The sequence below is a fragment of the Pristis pectinata genome, chromosome 1 (genome assembly GCF_009764475.1).
Source record: "Pristis pectinata isolate sPriPec2 chromosome 1, sPriPec2.1.pri, whole genome shotgun sequence".
In the NCBI taxonomy this organism is placed as follows: Eukaryota; Metazoa; Chordata; class Chondrichthyes; order Rhinopristiformes; family Pristidae; genus Pristis; species Pristis pectinata.
The window spans coordinates 2606129-2630649 of record NC_067405.1 but is presented as its reverse complement, the minus strand read 5'-3'; the positions used below and the strand labels follow the sequence as shown (position 1 = coordinate 2630649).

At 49.0% G+C, this 24521-nt stretch overlaps 2 protein-coding genes across 3 annotated transcripts in view; one reads left to right on the top strand and one right to left on the bottom strand.

Annotated features, from left to right (window-relative positions):
• Nucleotides 1–2051, bottom strand: part of map3k2 (mitogen-activated protein kinase kinase kinase 2) — a 72810-nt gene extending 70759 nt beyond the window's left edge. For both annotated transcript variants that reach the window (XM_052014347.1, XM_052014354.1), the window contains exon 1: nucleotides 1843–2051. The gene's annotated coding sequence lies outside the window, so the exon portion shown is untranslated. The remainder of the gene's footprint in view (nucleotides 1–1842) is intronic.
• A 13520-nt stretch (nucleotides 2052–15571) lies between these two features.
• The window catches only part of tmbim1a (transmembrane BAX inhibitor motif containing 1a), a 54719-nt gene continuing 45769 nt past the window's right edge, over nucleotides 15572–24521 (top strand). Inside the window, 1 exon segment of the mRNA XM_052014808.1 lies at nucleotides 15572–15624. The gene's annotated coding sequence lies outside the window, so the exon portion shown is untranslated.

The window sequence follows — 24521 nt, the reverse complement described above, 5'->3', positions numbered from 1 at the left end:
AGAGTGACAGACCCGTCCCCACCAATACTGTACCTTGGTGTTATAGCGACAGACCCATCGCCAACGGTACTGTACCCTAGTGTTATACAGTGACAGACCTGACCCACCGGTACCGTACTGCAGTATTATACAGGGACAGGCCCATCCCCACTGGTACTGTACCCCAGTGTTATGCAGAGACAGACCCATCCCCACCGGTACTGTATCCTGGTGTTATGCAGTGACAGACCCGTCCCCACCGGTACTGTACCCCAGTGTTATACAGTGACAGACCCATCCCCACCAGTACCGTACCCTGGTGTTATACAGCGAGACCCATCCCCACCGGTACTGTACCCCGGTGTTATACAGCGACAGACCCGTCCCCACCGGTACCGTATCCTGGTGTTATACAGTGACAGACCCGTCCCCACCGGCACTGTACCTCGTTGTTATACAGCGACTGACCCATCCCGACCAGTACTGTACCACAGGCTTATAGAAGTGACAGACCCGTCCCCACCAGTACTGTACCCTGGGCTTATAGAGTGACAGACTCGTCCCCACTGGTACTGTACCCCAGCGTTATACACTGACAGACCCGTCCCCACCGGTACTATACCCCAGTGTTATGCAGCGACAGACCCGTCCCCACCGGTACTGTACCCCGGTGTTATACAGCGACAGACCCATCCCCACCGGTACTGTACCCCAGTGTTATACAGTGACAGACCAGTCCCCACCGGTACCGTACCCCGGTGTTATACAGTGACAGACCCATCCCCACCGGTACTGTACCCCAGTGTTATACAGCGACAGACCCATCACGACCGGTACTGTACCACGGGCTTATAGAGTGACAGACCCGTCCCCACCAGTACTGTACCCTGGGCTTATAGAGTGACAGACTCGTCCCCACTGGTACTGTACCCCAGCGTTATACACTGACAGACCCGTCCCCACTGGTACTGTACCCCGGTGTTATACAGCGACAGACCCGTCCCCACCGGTACTGTACCCCGGTGTTATACAGCGACAGACCCATCCCCACCGGTACCGTACCCCAGTGTTATACAGTGACAGACCAGTCCCCACCGGTACTGTACCCCAGTGTAAGACAGCGACTGACCCATCATGACCGGTACTGTACCACGGGCTTATAGAGTGACAGACCCGTCCCCACCAATACTGTACCTCGGTGTTATAGCGACAGACCCATCGCCAACGGTACTGTACCCCAGTGTTATACAGTGACAGACCTGACCCACCGGTACCGCACCGCAGTATTATACAGGGACAGGCCCATCCCCACCGGTACTGTACCCCGGTGTTATACAGCGACAGACCCGTCCCCACCGGTACCGTATCCTGGTGTTATACAGTGACAGACCCGTCCCCACCGGCACTGTACCTCGTTGTTATACAGCGACTGACCCATCCCGACCAGTACTGTACCACAGGCTTATAGAAGTGACAGACCCGTCCCCACCAGTACTGTACCTCGGTGTTATAGCGACAGACCCATCCCCACCGGTACTGTACCCCAGTGTTATACAGCGACTGACCCATCATGACCAGTACTGTACCACGGGCTTATAGAGTGACAGACCCGTCCCCACCGGTACTGTACCTCGGTGTTATAGCGACAGACCCATCCCCACCGGTACTGTACCACAGTGTTATGCAGAGACAGACCCGTCCCCAGCGGTACCGTACCCCGCGGTCATACACCGACAGCTGGACCCAGCACCACCCCGGCCCCCAGGCCCCCCACCCCCGGCCCCCAGGCCCCCACCCCCGGCCCCCAGGCCCCGGCCCCGGCCCCGCGCCCGTTCGCTCCCCGACCTCCCACCGGTCACTCACTCCAGTTTCGCGCCTTCCCGCCGCCGCCTCGGGCTCCGATCCCGCCTCAGCCGGCGGTCCGGCTGCAGCGCCGCCTCCCCCCGGGTCTGCGGCCTGTCCCGGGGCCGGGGCCTCGGCCTCGCCGCTGGGTTTCCGCCGAAAAATTTCCGCAGGCCGCGACGGAGGCACAAACCGTGCGGAGCACGCATGCGCGGGTGCGAGCGGGTACCGGCCGCGCATGCCCCGTGGGTGCGAGCGGGTACCGGCCGCGCATGCCCCGTGGGTGTCACTGGGACCAGTGTGCAAGGGGCTTGCAGTGTGAACCGTGTCGGTGTGCAAGGGGTTTGTGGTGTGAGCTGTGTCAGTGTGCAAGGGGCTTGTGTGAACTGTGTTGGTGGGCAAGGGGGTTGTAATGTGAACTGTGTCGGTGTGCAAGGGACTTGTGTGAACTGAGTCGGTGTGCAGGGGGTTTGTAGTGTGAACTGTCGGTGTGCAAGGGGTTGTGGTGTGAGCTGTGTCAGTGTGCAAGGGACTTGTGTGAACTGTCGGGTGTGCAAGGGACTTGTGTGAACTGTGTTGGTGGGCAAGGGGGTTGTAATGTGAACTGTGTCGGTGTGCAAGGGACTTGTGTGAACTGAGTCGGTGTGCAGGGGGTTTGTAGTGTGAACTGTCGGTGTGCAAGGGGCTTGTGTGAACTGTGTTGGTGGGCAAGGGGGTTGTAATGTGAGCTGTGTCGGTGTGCAGGGGGTTTGTAGTGTGAACTGTCGGTGTGCAAGGGACTTGTGTGAACTGTGTTGGTGGGCAAGGGGGTTGTAATGTGAACTGTGTCGGTGTGCAAGGGACTTGTGTGAACTGAGTCGGTGTGCAGGGGGTTTGTAGTGTGAACTGTCGGTGTGCAAGGGGCTTGTGTGAACTGTGTTGGTGGGCAAGGGGGTTGTAATGTGAACTGTGTCGGTGTGCAAGGGACTTGTGTGAACTGAGTCGGTGTGCAGGGGGTTTGTAGTGTGAACTGTCGGTGTGCAAGGGGCTTGTGATGTGAGCTGTGTTGGTGCGCAAGGGGCTTGTAGTGTGAGCTGTGTCAGTGTGCAAAGGGTTGGGTGTGAGTGTGGTCGGCTTGCAAGAGTGAAGTTGATGTGCAAGGCTGTCTGAAACTGGTGAGCAAGGGAATGCAAGCTTGTCGCTGGTGTACCCGAGTGTGATGGTGTGCGAGGAGGTGAGATTGAGACTGGTATGTGAGACCACGGGAGAGTATGGCTGGTATGCTAAGGGATGAGATAGTGTGAGACCTGTATACAGTGGGAAGTTTTTTTTGTTCTTGGTACATTACAAATAAACAAGAGGGTAACGACTGTTTATTCCGTGCATAAAACAAATAACCCCAAGAGACTGCAGAGAGCTGTGGACACAGCTCAGCACATCACGGAAACCAGCCTCCCCTCCATGGACTCTACCGAGGCAGTGAGAAGTGTCCACAAAGCAGCTAAAATAATCAAAGACCCCTCCCACCCTGGACATTCTCTCTTCTCCCCCCTCCCATCAGGCAGGAGATACAAAAGCCTGAAAGCACGTACCACCAGCTTCTATCCCTCTGTTATAAGACTTTTGAACAGTTCCCTAGTACGATAAGATGGACTTTTGACCTCACAATCTACCTCGTCGTGGCCTTGCACCTTATTGTCTGCCTGCACTGCACTTTCTCTGTAACTGTAACACCTTATTCTGCATTCTATTATTGTTTTCCCTTGTACTATTTCGATGCATTGATGTGATGGAATGATCTGTATGGATGGCATGCAGAACAAAGTTTTTCACTGTACCTTGGTACATGTGACAATAATAAACCAATTTACCAGTTCGTCACAAGATTAATTGTAGCTGCTCAGGATTTATGACCTGTGTAAGATGACTGCTGCGGCACTTGATAAGATAAAATATCTTTATCAGTCACATGTAATTCGAAACGCACAGTGAAATGCCCCAGCACATTCTCAGTAATGCAAAAAGATGCATTTCACTGTGTGCTTTGATGTACATGTGACTAATAAAGATATCTTTTGCATAGAGTGTTCTGGGGGCAGCCCGCAAGTGTTGCCATGTTTCCAGTGCCAACATAGCATGCCCACAACTTCCTAACCCATACGTCTTTGGAATGTGGGAGGAAACCGGAGCACCCGGAAGAAACCCACGCAGACACATGGGGAGAACGTACAAACTCCTTACAGACAGCGGCAGGAATTGAACCTGGGTCGCTGGCGTGTATGCTAACTGCTAGACTACCATGCCAAAACTAGAGGGCACAGGTTTAGAGTAAAGGGAAGAGGCTTAGAAGAAATCTGAAGAAGAACTTGCTCCCCCACTGGGTGTTGGAGTTAGGAACACACTGCCTGAGGTGGAGGTGGAGGCAAATGTTACCACAGTGACCAAATACAAACACTCTCAGTGCCTAATGTATCGGAGAGAAACATTGCAAAAGCCTTTACGGGTCCAGTGAAGTCTGAACTTAAAGAAATATTACTAGAGTGACTGCAAGCTGTCAAAGAGGTGTGGTTCACAGTACAATGGAATGGTGAAAGTTTGTGGAAGGTGTGCCCTAATGAATGAAAGCCTTCGAGCCAGGTGTTAATTAAAGTGATTTTGTTTACATAATAAAAACAAATGCTAGAAACACTCAGCAGGCTAGGCAGTAACAGAGGCGAGAGAACTAAATTAGGCAAAGACCTGATAAATTAACTTTCTCTCTCTACAGGTGTGGTCTGACCTACAGAGTATTTCCTGTTTCTTATCTTATTTCCAGTATGCCCAACTTTTTGAGGTTTTTTTTGGAAAAAAAATAACAGGCTCCCACATGACGGTACTGCTTCACTCTGCCATGGGCCTGTTTACCTTTCTAATCATTTTCTCAACCGGCGTCAGTGAATGAAAGTAATGTTCCCACAAGACAAGGCACCAGGTATTTGATGGGTTTGAGAAACAATGTCAAAACCAAGAGACACAAGAGACTGCAGATGCTGGAATCTGGAGCAACACACTATCTGCTGGAGAAACTCAGGGGGTCGAGCAGCATTTGTGTCCCGATGCAGGGTTTCAACATGAAATGTCGACAATTGACGTGTAAGACAAGCTTTTCACTGTACCTCAGTACGTGACAATAATAAACCAATACCAATACCCCACAGATGCTGCTCGATCTGCTGTTGCTCTCACACACGGTTTGTTGCTCTAGTATCAAAACCAAGTTGAATTATTTTTTGTCATTTGCAGATGAGGTCTCTCCAGTGAAGGTGATACTTTTTTTATGTATTCATGCAAGGGATGTGGGCTTCGCAGGCTGAGCCAGCATTTAATCGCCCATCCCTAGTTGCCCTTGAAGGTGGTGGTGAGCTGCCTTCTTGAACCACTGCAGTCCCTGAGGTGTGGGTACACCCATAGTGCTGTTAGAGAGTTCCAGGATTCTGACCCAGTGATGGTGACGGAACAGCGATGTATTTCCAAGTCAGGGTGGGGTGTGGGTTGGGGTTCTCCGGGCTTTTGCTGCCCTTGTCCTTCTAGCTGGTAGAGGGGGTGGGTTTGGAAGGTGCTGTCTATGGGGTCTTGGTGAGTTGCTGCAGTGCATCCTGTAGACAGTACAAACTGCTGCTGCCGTGTATCGGTGGTGGAGTGAGTGAATGGTTGTGAAGGGGGAGCCCATCTAGTGTTAGTTTAGTGTTTCCGGCATTGGTTATTAATCTCATATTTCTATCATTTTTATTTTAGTTTCACTTGGTCCAAAGATCATTTCCCCACAAAGAATAAAGTCTAAAGTAAGTTCTGTCTTTATTTAAATAAAAATGCAGCTTTACAACCAACAACTGTTGAAATGTAGGAAATATAGCAACCAATTGTCACAGAGTGAGGTCCCATAACAGCAATGAGATATTAGCTGGATCATCAGTGTTGGTAGCACAAGATTTATGGAGGTTTATAAAATCATAGGGGTACAGATAAGATGGATGGTCTGTCTTTTTCCCAGGATAGGGGAGTCTAAAACTAGAGAGAAGAGGTTTAAAGGGGACCTGAGGGGCAAGTTCTTCCACAGAGGATGGTGGGTATATGCAAGGAGCTGCCATAGGAAGTGGGAAGAGGCAAGTACAATTGCAATGTTTAAAAGACATTTAGACAGGTTCACAGATGGGAAAAGTTTAGAGAGATTGGGTATGAGAGGTGTAGCAGGCTAGGGGCCAAACGTGGGCAGATGGGACTAGCTTGCTGGGCAACACGGTCAGCATGGATGAGTTGGGCCGAAGGGCCTGTTTCCATGCTATATGGCTCTATGAGAGATATGGGCCAAATGCAAGTAAATTGGAGTAGCTCAGGAAGGCACCTTGATCGGCATAGACGTTGGGCCAAAGAGCCGATGTCTGTGCTGTATAATTCTATAACTCTATAACAGAATGTGGGGATATAATAAAATATCATAGTGTCATAGAACATAGAACAGTACAGCACAATACAGGCCCTGTGTCCCACAATGTTGTGCCGACCTTTAAACCTCGCCTAAGACTATCTAACCCCTTCCTCCCACATATCCCTCTATTTTAAATTCCTCCATATGCTTATCTAACAATCTCTTGAACTTGACCAATGTACCTGCATCCACCACAACCCCAGACAGCGCATTCCATGCACCAACCACTCTCTGGGTAAAAAACCTTCCTCTGATATCTCCCTTGAACTTCCCACCCATTACTTTAAAGCCATGCCCTCTTGTATTGAGCATTGGTGCCCTGGGAAAGAGGCGCTGGCTGTCCACTCTATCTATTCCTCTTAATATTTTATATACCTCTATCATGTCTCCTCTCATCCTCCTTCTCTCCAAAGAGTAAAGCCCTAGCTCCCTTAGTCTCCTCATAATGTAGACTCTCTAAACAAGGCAGCATCCTGGTGAATCTCCTCTGTACCCTTTCCAACGCTTCCACATCCTTCCTATAATGAGGCGACCAGAACTGGACACAGTACTCTAAGTGTGGTCTAACCAGTGTTTTGTAGAGCTGCATCATTACCTTGCAGCTCTTAAAAAATATGGGATTAATATCGAAATTGTTTAAATGGGTGGGGTTGATGGGCTGAAGGGCCTGTTTCTGTGCTGTATCTCTTTATGACTCTATGACCAGTATTGGGCAGTACAGCGGGGAGAACTTCTTGCTGTTCCAAGCAGTGACATGGGACCTTTTACATCCACCTGAGACAACAGCAGTCCAGTTCAATGACTCATCTGAAAGACAGCACCTCTGACAATGTGGGGCAATGGGCTGGGTAAACAAGCAATACTCTTACCACAGTTCATTTGTAACTGCAGGAGCAGTGCTTAACCACAAGAGCAAGCAGATGAAAAATTATCCATAATTGCTCCTCATTCTGGGGGAAAGAGGAGAGTTTGATGTCCTTGGGTCTGTACTCACATGGAGTTCAGAAGGATGAAGGGGGGTTCTCGTTGAAACCTACCAGATACCAAAAGGCCTGGATAGGGTGGATGTGGAGAGGATGTTTCCATCAGTGAGAGAGTCCAGGATCCGAGGGCACAGCCTCAGAATAAAACAACATCCCTTTAGAACTGAGATGAGGAGGAATTTCTTCAGCCAGAGGGTGGTGAATGTGTGGAATTCGTTGCCACAGAAGGCTGTGGAGGACAAGTCATTGGGTGTATTTAAGGCAGAGATTGATAGGTCCTTGATTGGTGAGGGGGTTAAGGGTTACGGGGAGACGGTGGGAGAATGGGATTGTAAAAAATAAATCAGCCATGATTGAATGGTGGAGCAGACTCGAGGGGCTGAATGGTCTTATTTGTGTATGTAGATCTGATAGGAAATGTGCAAATGTTACAAAAACAGACACTGGATGAACTCAGCCAGTCAAGCTGTGGAAAGAGAAATCATTCAATGGTTTACTGTCAGATGCACAAGTCCATGTGTGCACGGGTGCAAATGAAAAACTTACTTGCTGCAGCATCACAGGCACAGAGCATCAGATAAACAGCATTCACAAGAAAAACCTAAGTTAAACGCAAATTATATGCTACTCCCTGCTGCTTCTTACGTTCCTGCACATTGGAATTACCGTACCAGACCACAATGCAACTCGTCAGGAGACCTTCAGCAGCCTGTTAGAGTGTTCAGTGACAAGCTGAACCTCCTTAACTTCTAAGCAAGTGAAGATGCTGCTACACCTTCTTTGTGATTGTTAATGTTTTGGATCGGTTTATTTAGTTTTTTAAAAACTGAATAAAAAGGATGGGAAGTATAACTTTTAAGTGGGAAGGAAGCCATTTGGCCTTTGTTTCCATATTAGTTGAAAAACAGCTACCCAGCCTAACCCCACCCTCCATCACGGCGCCCAGAGCCCACTGCTCTTCAGGTACAGTGTTAATGGGGTGAGGTTTTCTGCTTTCACCACACTGATAATGGATTCCAGCTTATTCCTCAACATCAGATATTGAACTAATTGGCCTATATTTCCCACCATTCTTTTTGCCTCCTTTCTGTGATAGTTGTCTTACACTTGGCTGATCACATTGTGAAGCACCTGGGCTCAGTCTGCAGGGGTAATTCTGAGTTTACTGTTGCCTGTCACTTTAATCCTCAATCCCACTCCTGTCTTTCTCATCTGCCTATGATCTCCTCCACTGCCATTGTGAGGCCCGACGTAAACTAGAAAAACGTCTTATCTTCTATCTGGATGCCTTTCAACCTTCCTGAATGAACATTGAATTCTCCAGGTAAACTGTTCTCTCATCATTTTCCATAACCACACTTATGCCCATTTTATACTTCTATGAAATGCCTTGCTAACGGTCAGTGCTCTTGCTCCTTATCACTTGATTTGTCCTAACCAATCTTTATATCGTCTGGGGGAAGGGTGGGGGGCATGGGTGGGGGGGGGGGGGAGGAATTGTTGATGTTTAGTGTTGAAACCCTGCATAACAAATGGAGGAACTCCAGGAACTCCAGGCCGGGCAGCACCTGTGGGGGGGGGGGGGGGGGGGGGGGCGGAGAGGAACAGCTCGATCCACTGAGTTCCTCCAGCAGATTGTGTGTTACTCTGGATTCCAGCATCTGTAGTCTCTCGTGACTCCATATATTCTTTGGCCTTTCACCTCACTTCTCCCCCAGCTCTGCTTTGAAAACTGTAAACCTTTCACTCTTCCCCACAGTTCTGATGATCCAAAACATTAACAATCACAAGGAAGGTGTAGCAGCATCTTTACCTGCTTAGAAGTTAAGGAGGTTCAGCTTGTCACTGAACACTCTAACAAGCTGCTGAAGGTCTCCTGACGAGTTGCATCGTGGTCTGGTACAGTAATTCCAATGTGCAGGAACGTAAGAAGCAGCAGAGAGATTTATGTTTAATTTATGTTTTTCTTGTGAATGCTGCTTATCTGATGCTCTGTGCCTGTGATGCTGCTGCAGGTAAGTTTTTCATTGGACCTGTGCACACACAGACTTGTGCACAGTAATCTGGGAATAAATACAATTAATTTATATAGCACCCAATATAATTAAAGTCCCAAGGACAGTAGATTGCCAGTGCCTTGATGGGTTGCCAACAACATCTCCCAAGAATGAGTGAGAAGCTAAGGTTGGGTTCTCTCCCTCTGTCCCTGTGATCTCTGTCTCGGAGGCCGACATCAGAATATCCTTCAAGAGGGTGAACCCTCACAAGGCGTCAGGCCCCAACGGTATACCTGGCAGGGTACTGAAAACCTGTGCCGACCAACTGGCTGGAGTGTTCAAGGACATCTTCAACCTCTCACTGCTGTAGTCAGAGGTTCCTACCTGCTTCAAAAGGGCATCAATCACACTGGTGCCCAAGAAGAGCAGGGTGAGCTGCCTCAACAACTATCGCCCGGTAGCACTCACATCTACTGTGATGAAGTGCTTTGAGACATTGGTCATGGCGAGAATTAACTCCTGCCTGAGCAAGGACCTGGACCCGCTGTAATTTGCCTACCACCACAACAGGTCTACAGCGGATGAAATCTCACTGCCTCTTCACTCGGCTTTGGAGCACCTAGACAACAGCACTATATTGATTACAGCTCAGCATTCAACACCATCATTCCCTCAGTACTAATCAACAAGCTTCAAAACCTGGGCCTCTGTACCTCCCTCGGGAGACCACAGTCAGCGTGGGTTGGTAGTAATGTCTCCTCCTCGCTGACAGTCAACGCAGGCACTCCGCAAGGAAGCATGCTTAGCCCACCGGTCTACTCTCTACCCTCATGACTGTGTGGCTAGGCACAGCTCAAATGTCATCTATAATTTTGGCAATGACACCACTGTTGTTGATAAAATCTCAGATGGCGATGAGGAGGCGTACAGGAGTGAGATAGATCGGCTGAGTGGTGTCGCAACAACGGCCTTGCACTCAGTGTCAGCAAGACCAAGGAATTGATTGTGGACTTCAGGAAGGGAAAGTAGGAGAATACACACTGGTCCTCACTGAGGGGTCTGTGATGGAAAGGGTGAGCAGCTTCAGGTTCCTGGACATCAACATCTCAGAGAATCTCTACTGAGCCCAACACATTGATGCGATCATGAAGAAGGCATGCCAACGGCTCTACTTCATTAGGAGTTTGAGGAGATTCGGTACTTCACCAAAGACTCTTGAAGATTTCTACAGATGTGCGGTGGAGAGCATTCTGACTGGTTGCATCACCACCTGGTATGGAGGCTCCAATGCACAGGATAGCAAGAGGCTGCAGAGGATTGTAGACTCAGCCAGCTCCATCACAGACACAACTCTCCTCATCATTGAGGACCGTAAGACATAGGAACAGAATTAGGCCATTCGGCCCATTGAGTCTGGTCCGCCATTTGATCATGGCTGATTTATTCTTCCCTCTCAACCACATTCTCTGGGACATTCTCCTGCTCCAAATCAGGGACAGTGTCACAGCTGTAGAAAGGGAGGACGTCCTGGAGGGATCGTCCACTGAGTCAGTGTGGGTGGAAGTCAGAAACAGGAAGGGAGCGATCACTATTGGGAGTATTCTACAAACCCCCCAATAGCAGAGAGACACTGAGGAGCAGATCGGGGGGCAGATTTTGGAGAAGTGCAAAAATAACAGGGTTGTTGTCATGGGGGTCTTCAACTTCCCTAATATTGATTGGCACCTCCTTAGTGTAAAGGGGATAGATGGGGCAGTTTGTTAGGTGTGTCCAGGAAGGATTCCTGACAGAGTATGTGGACAGGCTGACTAGAGGAGAGGCCATTCTGACCTGGTACTAGGCAATGAGCCTGATCAGGTGTCAGATCTCAGTGGGAGAGGGATAGGAGTAGATAATATGGGGAAGTATTTAATTAGGGGAGGGGGAATTCTGATGCTATTAGGCAGGAACTTGGGAGTGTAAATTGGGCACACATGGGGAAGTGCACAGCGGAAATGTGGAGGTTGTTTAGGGAGCACTTGAATGGGCTTCTGGATAGGTTTGTCCCACTGAGGCAGGGTAAGGATGGCAGAGTGAAGGAACCGTGGTTGACAAGAGACGTAGAACATCTTGTCAAGAGGAAGAAAGAAGCTTACCTAAGGTTTAGAAAGCAAGGATTAGACAGGGCCCTGGAGAGATACAAGGTAGCCAGGAGGGAGCTTAAGAATGGACTTAGGAGAACTAGAAGGGGCCATAAGCAGGCTTGGCGAGTCGGATTAAGGAAAACCCCAAGGCGTTCTACACATATGTGAAAAATGGGAAGATGACTAGAGTGAGGGTAGGACTGATCAGGGATAAAAGAGGAAACATGCGCCTGGAGTTGGAAGAGGTAGGGGAGGTCCTTAATGAATACTTTGCTTCAGTATTCACCAGAGAGAGAGACCTTGCCATTTGTGAGCATGGCGTACGACAGGCTGATACGTGAGGGCATGTCGACGTGAGGAAAGAGGATGTGCTGGAACTATTGAAAAATATTAGGATAGATAAGTCACTGGGGCTGGACAGGATATATCCAAGGTTACTACAGGAAGTGAGGGAAGAGACTGCTGTGCCTTTGTTGATGATCTTTGCATCCTCACTGGCCACAGGAGTAGTGCCGGATGATTGGACGGTGGCAAATGTTGTTCTTTTGTTCAAGAAAGGGAGTAGGGATAACCCTGGGAATTACAGCCCAGTGAGTCTTCAGTGGTGGGCAAATTACTGGAGAAGATTCTTCGAGACAGGATTTATGGGCATTTGGAGGAGCATAGGCTGATTAGGGACAGTCAGCATGGCTTTGTGAGGGGCAGGTCGTGCCTCACGAGCCTGACTGAATTCTTTGAGGATGTGACAAAGCATGTTGATGAAGGTAGAGCAGTGGATGTGGTGTACATGGATTTTAGTAAGGCGTCTGATAAAGTTCTTCATGGAAGGCTTATTCAGAAAGTCAGGAGGCATGGGATCCAGGGTAAACTTGGCTGTGTGGATTCAGAATTGGCTCGCCCATAGAAGACAGAGGGTGGTGGTAAATGGAGCGTATTCTGCCTGGAGGTCGGTGACCAGTGGTGTTCTGCAGGGATGTGTTCTGGGACCCCTGCTCTTTGTGACTTTTATAAATGACTTGGATGAGGATGTGGAAGGGTGGGTTAGTAAGTTTGCTGATGACACAAAGGTTGGTGGTGCTGTGGATAGTGTAGAAGGTTGCTGTAAGTTAAACATTTCATTGATAGGATGCAGAGCTGGGCTGAGAAGTGGCAGATGGAGTTCAACCCAGATAAGTGTGAAGTGATATACTTTGGGAGATTGAATTTGAAGGCAGAATACAAGGTTAATGGCAGGACTCTTAGCAGTGTGGAGGAACAGAGGGATCTTGGGGTCCATGTTCGTAGCTCTCTCAAGGTTGCCGTGCAGATTGATAGGGTTGTTAAGAAGGTGTATGGTGTGTTGGCCTTCAGTAGTCGGGGTACTGAGTTCAAGAGCCGCGAGGTAATGTTGCAGCTCTATAGAACTCTGGTCAGACCACACTTGGAGTATTGTGTTCAATTCTGGTTGCCTCATTACAGGAAGGATGTGGAAGCTTTAGAGAGGGTGCAGAGGAGATTTACCAGGATGCTGCCTGGATTGGAGAGCAAGTCTTATGAAACATAGAAACATAGAAAACCTGCAGCACAATTCAGGCCCTTCGGCTCACAAAGTTGTGCCGAACATGTCCCTACCTTAGAAATTACTAGGCTTACCCATAGCCCTCTATTTTTCTCAGCTCCATGTACCTATCCAACAGTCTCTTAAAAGACCCTATCGTATCCGCCTCCACCACCGTTGCCGGCAGCCCATTCCACACACTCACCACTCTCTGAGTAAAAAACTTACCCCTGACATCTCCTCTATGCCTACTCCCCAGCACCTTAAACCTGTGTCCTCTTGTGGCAACCATTTCAGCCCTGGGGAAAAGCCTCTGACTATCCACATGATCAATGCCTCTCATAACCTTCTGAGGATAGGTTGAGTGAGCTAGGGCTTTTCTTTTTGGAGAGAAGGAGGATGAGAGGTGACTTGATAGAGGTGCACAAGATGATAAGAGGCATAGATCAAGTGGACAGTCAGAGACTTTTTCCCAGGCTGACAATGGCTAACACGAGGGGACATAATTTTAAGGTGATTGGAGGAAGGTATGGGGGGGATGTCAGAGGCAAGATTTTTTACACAGCGAGTGGTGGGTGTGTGGAACGCACTGCCGACAGAGGTTGTGGGGGCAGATACATTAGGGATATATAAGGGACTCTTAGATAGACACATGAATGATAGAGAAATGGAGGGTTATGTGGGAGGGAAGGGTTAGATAGATATTAGAGCAGGATAAAATGTCGGCAAACATCGTAGGCTGAAGAGCCTGTACTGTGCTGTCGTGTTCCATGTTCTCCTGCCTTCTCCTCATAACTTTTGACACCCTAACTAACCAAGAACCTGTCATCCTCTGCTTTAAATATCCCCAATGACTTGGCCTCCACAGCCGTCTGTGGCAATGAATTCCACAGACTCACCACCCTCTGGCTAGAGAAATTCCTCCTTATCTCTGTTCTAATGGGATGTCCTTCTATTCTGAGGCTGTGCCATCTGATCCTAGACTCTCCCATGGGGAGAATCATCCTCTCCACGTCGTCTCTATCCAGACCTTTCTACATTCAGTAGGTTTCAATGAGATTCCCCCCCCCCATCCTTCTAAACTCCAGTGAGTACAGGCCCAGAGCCATCAAACGTTCCTCATACATTAACCCTTTCAACCCTGGGATCATTCTCATAAACCTCCTCTGGACCTTCTCTAACAGCAGCACATCCTTCCTCAGATATGGGGCCTAATACTCCAAATGTGCTCTGACCTATGCATTATAAAGGCGGTGCCTCAAGAAGGCAGCATCCTTCACTAAGGACCTTCAGCAGCCCCTTGAAGATGTCCTTGATGGTGGTGCCCATGATGGATCTGGCTGAGTCTACAACCCTCTGCAGCCTCTTTCGATCCTGCACATTGATTGGAGCCTCCATATCAGGTGGTGATGCAACCAGTCAGAATGCTCTCCACTGTACATTTGTAGAAATTTGCAAGTCTATGGTGATATTAACAAATCTCCTCAAACTCCTAATGAAGTAAGCTACTGGCGTGCCTTCTTTGTGATTGCATCAATGTGTTGGGCCCAGGATAGATCCTCTGAGATGTTAACGCCCAGGAACTTGAAGCTGCTCACCCTTTCCACCGCTGACCCCTCAGTGAGGACTGGTGTGTGTTCTCCTGACCTCCCCCTCCTGAAGTCCACAATCAGTTCCTTGGTCTTGCTGATGTTGAGTGTGAGGTTCTGTTCCGACACCACTCAACCAACGATCCGTCTCACTCCTGTACCCCTCCTCATCTCATCGCCATCTGAGATTCTGCCAACAACAGTGGTGTCATCGCCGAATTTATAGATGACATTTGAGCTGTGCCTAGCCACACAGTCATGAGGGTAGAGAGTAGAGCAGTGGGCTAAGCACGCGTCCTTGAGGGGTGCCTGTGTTGACTGTCAGCGAGGAGGAGACATTACTACCAACCCACAGTGACTGTGGTCTCCTGAGTGAGGTACAGAGGCCCAGATTTTGAAGCTTGTTGATTAGTACTGAGGGGATGATGGTGTTGAACGCCGAGCTGTAATTGATAAACAGCAGCCTGACTTACATCTTGCTGTTGTCTAGGTGCTCCAAAGCCGAGTGGAGAGCCAGTGAGATTGCATCCGCTGCAGATCTGTTGCGGCAGTGGGCAAATTGCAGTGGGTCCAGGTCCTTGCTCAGGCAGGAGTTAATTCTCACCATGACCAAAGTCTCAAAGCACTTCATCACAGTAGATGTGAGTGCTACTGGGCGATAGTCATTGAGGCAGTTCACTCTGCTCTTCTTGGGCACTGGTATCTTCCCCTCTGCCATCAGATTTCTGAACGGTCTCTGAACCCATGAACACTACCTCGTTATTCCTTTTTTTTGCACTGTTTATTTATTTTTGTAACTGTATGCCTTTGCACTGTACTGCTGCTACAAAACAACACTTTTCACGTCATGTACATGTGATAATAAACCTGATTCTGGGCGATCTCAACAACCACTTGTCCCACCTGCGGCAGGAGAACCAGTCCACGTCTGGGGTGGGAGCCCCTTCATCAGACTCCTGCCGGGGGTGGAGGGCTTCGCCCGGGGGAGAGTGCGGCCACCAGAGGGGGTGAGCTGCTCACTGACCCGGCTGAATCTCCTCCCCAGCCCTGCCCTGCCCTCCCTGTCTCCTCCCCCAGCCCAGGGGACGTGGAGCTGAGGACGGAGCATCGCGCAGCAGCTGCTGTTGGGGGTAAGTCTCCCTCGCCTCCCAAACTTCTCAAAGTTCCCGAAAGTTGTGGGCCAAGTTCGGGCCGGGACTCGGGCAGCGCCCCCAGCCCGGCGGGACGGCCGCCCAGCGCTCGGCGTTGGGGAAAGGGGCAGAGAGGCTCGCTGCGGAGCGAGAGTCTGTCGACGGGATCGTCACAGGAAGCGATGAACTCCCCAGCGAAAGATCGCCCCATCGGTGGGGGATCGTCCCGTCGGTGTGGAGGGGAGGGGAGAGGTAAAGGGAGAGGAGGTGAGGTGAGGGGAGAGGAGGAGGAGGAGGAGGGAGGGGAGGGGAGAGAGGAGGAGGGAGGGGGGGAGAGAGGAGGAGGGAGGGGGGGGAGAGAGGAGGAGGGAGGGGAGAGGGGAGAAGAGGAGGGAGGGGAGAGGAGAGAAGAGGAGGGAGGGGAGAGGAGAGGAGGCGGGAGGGGAGGAGAGAGGAGAGGAGGCGGGAGGGGAGAGGAGAGAAGAGGAGGGAGGGGAGAAGGGGTGAGGGGAAGGGTGAGGAGAGGAGGAGGGGAGAGGAGGAGGAGGAGGGGAGGTGAGAGGAGGGGAGGTGAGAGGAGGGGAGGTGAGGGGAGGGGAGGTGAGGGGGAAGTCAACACGGAAGGAGAGGGAAATCAACACGGGAGCCCGGGGGAAAGATCAGCTGGCTCCACAAGTGCAGGGGTGTTTTCTCGAACTGTGAGATGTAGGACATGGGTGGGCCCATCAGAGTCGGGATATCCATCGGATGAAAATTTGTTTCAAATACGCTGGTCATCTGAAGTAAAAACAGCGCTGGAAACTGTGGTCGGGCAGCGTCTGTGGAGAGAGAAACAGTGTTAATGTCTCAGGTCTGAGACTCTCTGACAAGGGTCATGGGCCCGAAGCCAGAACCTTGTTTCTCTGTCCTGACCTGCTGTACTTTTCCAGTGTTGGCAGGTTTTACACTGACACTTGGGGAGCGGTCTGTATTTCCCGGGTGAAGGTAGAAGGAAAGGAATATGGTGAGGAGGGATGTGGAGACTCTGGTTAAATCTGGAAGCATTGGAGGGATTGGAAAAGTTGGTAAATTGGTTTATTATTCATACAGATCATTTCATCACATCAATACATTGAGGCAGTACAAAGTAAAACAATAACAGAATGCAGAATAAAGTGTTACAGTTACAGAGAAAGTGCAGTTCAGGCAGACAATAGGGTGCAAGGCCATAACCAGGTGGATTGTGAAGTCAAGAGTCCATCTTATCGTACTAGGGAACCATTCAATAGTCTTATAACAGTGGGACAGAAGCTGTCCTTGAGCCTGGTGGTATGTGCTTTCAGGCTTTTGCATCTTCTGCCTGGTGGGAGGGGGGAGAAGAGAGAATGTTCGGGGTGGGTGGGGTCTTTGACTATGCAGGCTGCTTTACAGAGGCAGTGAGAATTGTAGACGGAGTCCGTGGGGAGGCTGGTTTCCGTGACGCACTGAGCTGTGTCCACAACTCTCTGCAGTTTCTTGTGATCCTGGGCAGAGCAGTTGCCATTAAGTTGGCTGAACTGAAAGTTGGTAAGTTACCAGGACCGGATGGAATGCATCATATGATTTTGAGGGAAGTGCAAGAGGAAAGAGTAACGTCACTGACTGTGATTGTCCAGTGCTCTTTGGATACTGGGGTGATGCCAGAGGACTGGAGGGTGGTGAATGTTCCTCTATTGTTTAAAATAGGGACTGAGGATCAGTCATAGAGCCATACAGTGCGGAAACAGGCCCTGCAGCCCAGCTCTTCCATGCTGACCATGGTGCCTTCCTGAGCTGGTCCCATTTCCCACGTATGTTCAGAATCAGGTTTATTATCACTGATGTATGTCGTGAAATGTGTTGTTATGCGGCAGCAGTACAGTGCAAGACATAAAATTACTACAAGTTCCAAAATAAATAGTGCAAAAGAGAAATAACGAGGTAATCTTCATGGACCATTCAGAAATCTGATGGCGGAGGGGAAGAAGCTGTTCCTGAAACATTGAGCGGGGGTCTTCAGGCTCCTGTACTTCCTCCCCGATGGTAGTAACATGAAGAGGGCATGTCCTGGGTGGTGAGAGTTAATGATGGATGCTGCGTTCTTGAGGTATCGCCTCTTGAGGGTGTCCTCGATGGCAGGCAGGGTTGTGCCTGTGATGGAGATGGCTGAGTCTACAACCCTCTGCAGCCTCTTGCAATCCTGTGCATTGGAGCCTCCATACCAGGCAGTGATGCAACTAGTCAGAATGCTCTCTAGTGTACATCGGTAGCAATTTGCAAGAGTCTTTTGTGATGTACCAAATCTCCTCAAATTCCTAATGAGTAGAGCCACTGGCAAGCCTTCGTTGTGATTGCATCAGTGTGTTGGGGCCAAGATAGATCTTTTGACATGTTGACACCCAGGAACTTGAAGCTGCTCACCCTTTCCACAGCTGACCCTTCCATATCCCTCTAAGCCTTTCCTATCCATGTACCTGTCCAAATGTCTTTTAAACATTGTAATTGTACCCACCTCTACCACTTCCTCTGGCAGCTCGTTCCACACACCCACCACCCTCTGCGTGAAAAAACATTCCCCTTAGGTCCCCTTTCACTTTCCCATAGAACCATAGAACACTACAGCACAGAAAACAGGCCATTTGGCCCTTCTAGTCTGTGCCGAAACCTTATTCTGCTAGTCCCACTTCCCTGCACCCAGTCCATAACCCTCCAGACCTCTCCCGTCCATATATCTATCCAATTTATTCTTAAAGCTTAAGAGTGAGCCCACATTTACTACATCAGATGGCAGCCCGTTCCACACTCCCACCACTCTCTGAGTGAAGAAGTTCCCCCTAATGTTACCCCTAAACCTTTCCCCTTTCACCCTAAAGCCATGTCCTCTTGTACTTATCTCTCCTAATCTAGGTGGAAAGAGCCTACTTGCATTTACTCTGTCTATGCCCCTCATGATTTTGTAAACCTCTATCAAATCTCCCCTCATTCTTCTCCGCTCCAAGGAATAAAGTCCTAACCTGTTCAATCTTTCCCTGTAACTCAACTCCTGAAGACCCGGCAACATTCTAGTAAATCTTCTCTGCACTCTTTCAATCTTACTGATATCCTTCCTATAGTTAGGTGACCAGAACTACACGCAATACTCCAAATTTGGCCTCACCAGTGACTTATACAACCTCACCATAACATCCCAACTCCTATACTCAATACTTTGATTTATAAATGCCAGGATGCCAAAAGCCTTCTTTACAACCCTGTCTACCTGTGACGCCACTTTCAGGGAATTGTGTATCTGAACTCCCAGATCCCTTTGTTCCTCCGCACTCCTCAGTGCCCTTCCATTTACTGTGAATGTCCTCCCTTGATCTGTCCTTCCAAAATGCAACACCTCACACTTGTCTGCATTAAATCCCATCTGCCATTTTCTGGCCCATTCTTCCAGTTGGTTCAGATCCCTCTGCAAGCTTTGAAAGCCTTCCTCGCTGCCCACTACACCTCCAATCTTAGTGTCATCAGCAAACTTGCTGATCCAATTTACCACATTATCATCTAGATCATTGATATAGACAACAAACAACAATGGCCCCAGCACAGATCCCTGAGGCACACCACTAGTCACAGGCCTCCAGTCTGAGAAACAACCATCCACAACCACTCTCTGTCTTCTCCCACTCAGCCAATTTCGAATCCGGTTTACAACCTTTCCATGGATACCCATTGACTGAACCTTCTGAACTAATCTCCCATGTGGGACCTTGTCAAAGGCCTTACTAAAGTCCATGTAGACAACATCCACAGCCTTACCTTCATCTACTTTCTTGGTAACCTCCTGAAAACATGCTACAGGAATTGTTAAACACGATCTACCACGCACAAAGCCATGCTGACTATCCTTAATCAGCCCTTGGCTGTCCAAATACTTGTATATCCGATCTCTCAGAACACCTTCCAATAATTTACCTACTACTCACATCAGGCTCACCGGCTTGTAATTACCTGGTTTACTTTTAGAGCCTTTTTTAAACAACGGAACAACATGAGCTACCCTCCAGTCCTCTGGCACCGCACCCCTGGCTCAGGACATTTTAAATATATCTGCCAGGGCCCCTGCAATTTCTACATCAGTCTCTCTCAAGGTCCGAGGAAATATCTTGTCAGGCCCCTCTCACCTTAAACCCATGCCCTCTAGTTTTACACTCCCCTACCCTGGGGGAAAAGAACTGTGATCATCCACCTTATCTATGCCTCTCATGATTTTATAAACCTCTATAAGGCCCCCCCTCATTATCCTTCGCTCCAGGGAAAACTCCCAGCCTCTCCTTATAACTCAAGCCATCCAGTCTTTGTAAGATCATTGAGTCTTTTCTGTGTTCTCTCTAGCTTAATCAGGTCCATATTTTTTGCTGAATTAACATAGAGTGTAGAACAGTACAGCACAATACAGGCCCTTCAGCCCACCATGTTGTGCCGACCTTTAAACCACGTCTAAGACTATCTAACCCCTTCCTCCCACATATCCCTCTATATTAAATTCCTCCATATGCTTATCTAGCAATCTCTTGAATTTGACCAATGTATCAGCCTCCACCACCACCCCAGGCAGCATATTCCATGCCCCAACCACTCTCTGGGTAAAAAACCTCCCTCTGATATCTCCTTTGAACTTCCCACCCATTACTTTAAAGCCATGCCCTCTTGTATTGAGCATTGGTGCCCTGGGAAAGAGGGACTAGCTGTCCATTCTATCTATTCCTCTTAATATTTTGTACACCTCTATCATGTCTCCCCTCATCGTCCTTCTCTCCAAAGAGTAAAGCCCCAGCTCCCTTAGTCTCTCCTCATAATACATGCTCTCTAAACCAGGCAGCATCCTGGTAAATCTCCTCTGCGCCCTTTCCAACGCTTCCACATCCTTCCCATAATGAGGTGACCAGAATTGGACACAGTACTCAAATGTGGTCTAATCAGAGTTTTATAGAGCTGCATCATTACCTTGCAGCTCTTAAACTCGATCCCTCGACTTATGAAAGCTACCCTATCCACTTGTGAGGCAACTTTCAGGGATCTGTGGATATGAACCCCCAGATCCCTCTGCTCCTCTACACTATCAAGAATCCTGCCATTAACTTTGTAGTCTGCCTTGGAGTTTGTCCTTCCAAAGTGAACCACCTAACACTTCTCTGGATTGAACTCCATCTGCCACTTCTCAGCCCAGCTCTGCATCCTATCAATGTCCCTCTGCAATCTTAAACAATCCTCTACACTATCCACAACACCACCAACCTTTGTGTCATCTGCAAACTTGCCAACCCACCATTCTACCCCCCCATCCAAGTCATTAATAAAAATCACGAAAAGCAGAAGCCCCAGAACCGATCCTTGTGGGACACCACTAGTCACAGCCCTCCAATCTGAATGCACTCCCTCCACCACAACCCTGTACTTTCTACAGGCAAAGCAACTCTGAATCCACACGGCCAAGCTACCCTGGATCCCATGCCCTCTGACCTTCTGGAGAAGCCTACCATGTGGAACCTTGTCAAATGCCTTAATAAAATGTAGACCACATCTACTGCACTACCCTCCTCAATCTGTCTGGTCACCTCCTCAAGGAACACTATCAGGCTTGTGAGACATGATCTGCCCTTCACAAAGCCACGCTGGCTGTCCCTGATCAGACCATGATTCTCTAAATGCCCAGAGATCCTATCTCTAAGAATCCTTTCCAATAGCTTGCCCACCACAAACATAAGGCTCACTGGTCTATAATTCCCTGGACTATCCCTACTACCTTTTTTGAATAAAGGGACAACATTTGCCACCCTCCGGTACCATTCCCATGGACAACAAGGACTGAAAGATCCTAGCTAAGGGCTCAGCAATCTCCTCCCTTGCCTTATGGAGCAGCCTGGGGAATATTCCGTCAGGACCCGGGGACTTATCTGTCCTAATATTTTCTAACTGGTCCAACACATCCTCTCTCTTGATATCTACATACTCTAGAATATTACCCTCACAAACACTGTCCTCAGCATCATCAAGACCCCTCTCCTTGGTGAATACTGAAGAGAAGTATTCATTGAGAACCTCACCCACTTCCACAGCTTCCAGGCACATCCTCCCACCTTTGTCTCTAATCAGACCTACCTTTGCTCCCATCATCCTTCTGCTCTTCACATAAGTGAAAAATGCCTCGGGGTTTCCCTTAACCCTACTCGCCAAGGCCTTTTCATGTCCCCTTCTCGCTCTCCTCAGCCCCTTTTAAGTTCCTTCCTTGCTACCCTATATTCCTCAAGAGACCTATCTGATCCTTGCTGCCTGAACTTTATGTATGCTGCTGCCTTCCTCCTAACTAGATGTTCCACCTCTCTTGTCACCCATGGTTCCTTCACCCTGCCATTCCTTCTCTGCCTCACCAGGACAAATTTATCCCTAACATCCTGCAAGAGATCCCTGAACATCGACCACATCTCCATAGTACATTTCCCTTCAAAAATGTCATCCCAATTTACACTCGCATTATAGCCTCATAATTCGCCTTTCCCCAATTAAATATCTTCCTGTCCTCTTTGCTCCTCTCCCTGTCCATGACAATGCTAAAGGCTCAGGAGCAGTGGTCACTGTCCCCCAAATGCTCACCCACCGAGAGATCTGTCACCTGACCCGGTTCATTACCTAATACTAGATCTAATATGGCATTCCCTCTAGTCGGCCTGTCAACATACTGTGACAGGAATCTGTCCTGGACACACTTAACAAAATCTGCCCCGTCTAAACTTTTGGCACTAAGCAGGTGCCAATCAATATTTGGGAAGTTGAAGTCTCCCATGATAACAACCCTGTTATTCTTGCACCTTTCCAAAATCTGCCTCCTGATCTGCTCCTTGGTATTCCTGCTGCTACGGTGGCGGGGGTGGGGGCTATAGAATACTCCCAGTAGAGTAACTGCTCCTTTCTCGTTCCTAACTTCCACCCATACTGACTCTAGAGAGGATCCTGCTACATTATCCACCCTTTCTGCAGCTGTAATAGTGTCCCTGACCAGTATCGCCACCCCTCCTCCTCCTCTTCTGCCCCCCTCCCTATCCCTTTTAAAACACTGAAATCCAGGAATATTCAATATCCATTCCTGCCCTGGTGACAGCAAAGTCTCTGCAAGAGCCACAATATCATAGTCCCATGTACTTATCCAAGCTCTCAGTTCATCACCCTTATTCCTGATGCTTCTTGCATTTAAGTAAATGCACTTTAGCCCATCCACATTACTACTTTTATACCCAGGAAGTTGTTAATAAGGCAGGCACAGTTCTGGGCTTTATCAGTAGAGTCACAGAGTATTAAAGGAGGGAAGTTGTGTTGAACCTTGAGAACACACTGGTCTGGACTCAACTGGAACGTCAGAGGCTGAGGGGAGACCTGATGGAAGTTTAGAAAATTATGAGAGGCACAGATAGAGTAGACAGCCAGGATCTTTTTTCCCCTAGAAATATCGAATACGAGAGGGCATAGCTTTAAGGTGAGAGGGAGAAAGTTTAAAGCAGAGGTGTGGGGCAAGTTTTTACACACAGAGTGGTGGGTGCCTGGAATGTGCTTCAGGGTGGTGGTGGAGGCAGATACAATAGAGGTGTTCAAGAGGCTTTTAGGTAGGCGCAGGGAGTGGAGGGATATAGATCATGTGCAGGCAGAAGGGAGTAGTTTAATTTGGCATCGTGCTGGGCACAGACTTTGTGGGCCGAAGGGCCTGTTCCTGTGCTGTACTGTGTTCCATAGAGTATTGTGTTCAGTTCTGGTCACCACGTCGTAGGAAGGATGTGGAGATGTTAGAGAAGGTCCCGGAAAGATTTGTGGGAATGGTTGTTGGGATGAGGGATGGCAGTTACAAGGATAGATTGGAGATGCTGGGAGTGTTTTCTCTATTGAAGGGAAGGAATTGACAGTGACACAAGGAAAAACTTCTTGCCACGTGGTTGGAATCTGGAACACTCATAGAGTCACAGAGTCATACAGCAATGAAGCAGGCCCTTCGGCCCAACTGGCCCGCTCCGACCAGGATTCCCATCTAAACCAGTCGCATTTGCCCATGTTTGGCCCATATCCCTCTAAACCTTTCCCATCCATGTACCTGTCCAAGTGCCTTTTAAATGTTGTTCATGTACCTGCCTCGGCCACTTCCTCTGGCCATATGCTGACCACCTGGGTGAAAAAGTTGCCCCTAATGTTCGTATTAAATCTCCCTCTCACCTTAAACCTGTGCCCTCTAGTTCTTGATTCCCCAACCCTGGGAAAAAGACAGTACATTCACCCTGTCTATGCCCCTCATGGTTTTATACACCTCTATAAGATCACCCTTCATTCTCCTACGCTCCAATGAATAAAGCCCCAACCTGCTCCCTCTGTGTTCTCTGCTTCCCACAGATGCAGTGGAGGCAGGTTCCACTGTGGGCTTTCAGATGCAATTGGGTAAATATACGGTGGAACAATTCTACAGAGGAAGGGTAGTGGGTAGTAGAAAGTGACTTTGGGTGAGAGCCAGTGTGGACATGAGCTTCATGGCCTCCTTATGTGTGGTAACTATTCCAAGAAGAACACTCTTTCTCCGTCTCTCCTTTCCCTTCCTCAATCCATTCCGTCAGTCCTTTCCCGAGGCAGCGAGAAGTGGAGGGGAGGCTGGTTTGATTGATGGACTGGGCTGCGATCACAACGCTGCAGTTTCTCGCTGTCTCGGGCAGAGCAGTTGCCACACCAAGCTGTGATGTATCCGGATAGGATGCTTTCTGTGATGTATCTGTAAAAATTGGTGAGATTCACAAAATTTTTATATTCCACTTGATCCTTTCCTTCATATCATTATTATAGATTATGAAATATTGGTGTCACCCATTCAGCCTCCGTGTCCCAGCATC